The following is a 2,424-nucleotide window of genomic DNA, read 5'->3' as shown; positions in this document are numbered from 1 at the left end:
ACAACAAAATGTGAAAACATTTGAAGGTAAACATTGAATGACGGTCCTCTATACAACACATACATGACCAGTCAGATGTGATGTTGGTGTTTTACTTTGTAACTTCCCTTCTTTATACCATCAAATTACAATTATCTGGATACAAAAACTTTTTCATTTCATCTAATGTGTCTGGTTCAGGTTCCGTTTCAGTGGCCGTATTCTGGGCCTGGCTCTGATCCACCAGTACCTGCTGGATGCCTTCTTCACCAGACCCTTCTACAAGGCTCTGCTCAGACTGTCAGTACAACATCCATGTGTCATTTTGATTCAACATGTACCAATATAAAATATATATGAAAAACTTCCCATTTTTGGAGTTGTAGCAATTCCTCATGGTAGATTTGGAATTTGACAAAGTGATACATGTCAGTTTTTTAACTATCTATTAGAGCTTAAGTATTTATTAAAGAAGCTGTGGAAAGCTGAAAATGTTCATTTGAACTTCCCTTTTTTCCAAGACCACACACATATGTAATGCAGATAGCCCATTGCAGCAGTGTGGACTGTCAGATTGAGCTGTGTGTGTCTTGCAGGCCCACAGACCTGTCTGATCTGGAGTACCTGGATGAGGAGTTCCACCAGTCTCTCCAGTGGATGAAAGACAATGACATCACTGATATCTTGGACCTCACTTTCACTGTGAATGAGGAAGTTTTTGGTCAGGTTAGAACACATCTGCCAGCATCAACTAAAATGTATTATGTAAACAACCTTCTTAAAGATATACATCTGTAATCAGACATGCTAATCAAGTCATTTTCTTAGTTTAATGAATTTAGATGAACTTGGTGCATGGAAAGGTTGTACTCACTTGACACTTTTCCACTAGCCCACCTCTAAACAGTAAAGTCTCGGTCCGGTCAAATCTCGGTCAAATCTGGCGAGATTAGCAAATCTCGCCAGATTTGCTAATTTTCCATTAGCAAATCTGGCGAGGCTCAGCCCGGCTGTTCTCCGATTTTCATACCTACTTCAGGAGTAGAACTAACAACACAGAGTTCTGTTAGTGTGCAGTTGGTCCTACCCCATGTAGTGAGCTTTTTCATTATGTGCTCTGTTCCTCGCAATTGTGGGCAGGACATGAGCAGCAGAAGCTGTGGTCAACTCTCTGCTGATGTTTGCAGACACTCGGTAATGTAGAACCTTGAGGTTCTGGTTCAGATGGACTAAAACAAATCCAGATATTGCATTTTGCCTTATAAAAATTAATTGCTGGCCCAAACATAATGATAAAAGCTCAGATCAGTTGATTATTTTTACTATGCATATAATTACAGTCTGGCACTTTATTTTTTTAAATGTGCAACCTTTTGGATTTTGGTAATGCAGTCAAAAGATGGCAACCAATAATAAAGTTTAGCCATGCATAAACTTTATTTTTTTTTAATTCATATGTTAATATTATCCCTACAACAGACCGGCAACCTGTTCAGGGTGTACCCCACCTCTCGTCCGGAATGTTAGCTGGAGATAGGGACCAGCAACCCTCCTGGCCCCACTAAGGGACAAGGGTATATAGAAAATGGATGGATGGATGGAAGTTAATATTTAGTTCCAGTGTTTCACACTGTTGACACAAAACAGTCAGAAAACTGACCAAATCTGCAGTGTTTCTCTCTTCTTTATTACTGTCCATATTAAGAGATGCTTGCCAGATTGCAGCGCTGCTAATTCAGTCATTCTACTGCAAATGTTACAGTATGTGTTCCCACCGGTGCTCTTGATTAAACTCATAAATAAACTCCACACTGAGCAGCTCTCTGATAGATGGCATGTCCGTAGTCCACAGCTAAATGTTGTTTGCCATTTTCAGTGACATAAATCACGAGCCAGTCAGTGCGGTCAGCTGTTAATCAAATGGTTTTGGTGCCGTACAATATTTACTGATCATGAATTTTACATCCAATAGTCCACATCCAGGATGCAAGTAGGTGTCTTACATTTTTTTTCTATTAGTTTTAGATTACTGAAATGTCTCTCCCCATGTGCAACAGGCAAAAGCAATGTGCAACTACACAAAGCAATCCAGACTTCTGAAAAATGCTATGTACTTACATTTTATTCAAGCTGCAGTACATAACTTTAATAAAAAATATGTTTTCTCCATATTTGTTAAAGCTGTCACCATGTCGTAGCAGTTTGTTCTGAGACAGATAATCTGTAAAAACAATCAATCTCCTCCATCTCCTTCCTGAATTATTATTACTGGTTAAAGTAATGCACCGTTCTGACCAAAACAACCAATCAGAACCAGTAGGCCACTCTTAGCACTGTCAATTAGCCTCATTCACTCACTGCTAAATGTGCTAATGGTGGAGAAGCAACTTATCATTACAAGAAACCGGTTATCTGCCATCACTGGTAGCTATGCCAACTACACTG

The 2,424-nt window shown here is 39.4% G+C and overlaps 1 protein-coding gene across 1 annotated transcript in view; it reads left to right on the top strand.

Moving 5' to 3' along the window:
- LOC103131850 (E3 ubiquitin-protein ligase HECW1) overlaps positions 1–2,424 on the top strand; it is a 49,205-nt gene that overhangs the window by 34,079 nt on the left and 12,702 nt on the right. The gene's annotated exons all lie outside the window — the stretch shown is intronic.

Source organism: Poecilia formosa, unplaced genomic scaffold (genome assembly GCF_000485575.1).
Source record: "Poecilia formosa unplaced genomic scaffold, Poecilia_formosa-5.1.2 Scaffold855, whole genome shotgun sequence".
Classification (NCBI taxonomy): domain Eukaryota; kingdom Metazoa; phylum Chordata; class Actinopteri; order Cyprinodontiformes; family Poeciliidae; genus Poecilia; species Poecilia formosa.
Note: the sequence above shows the minus strand (reverse complement) of the source record. Positions and strands in the feature narration are given on the sequence as shown.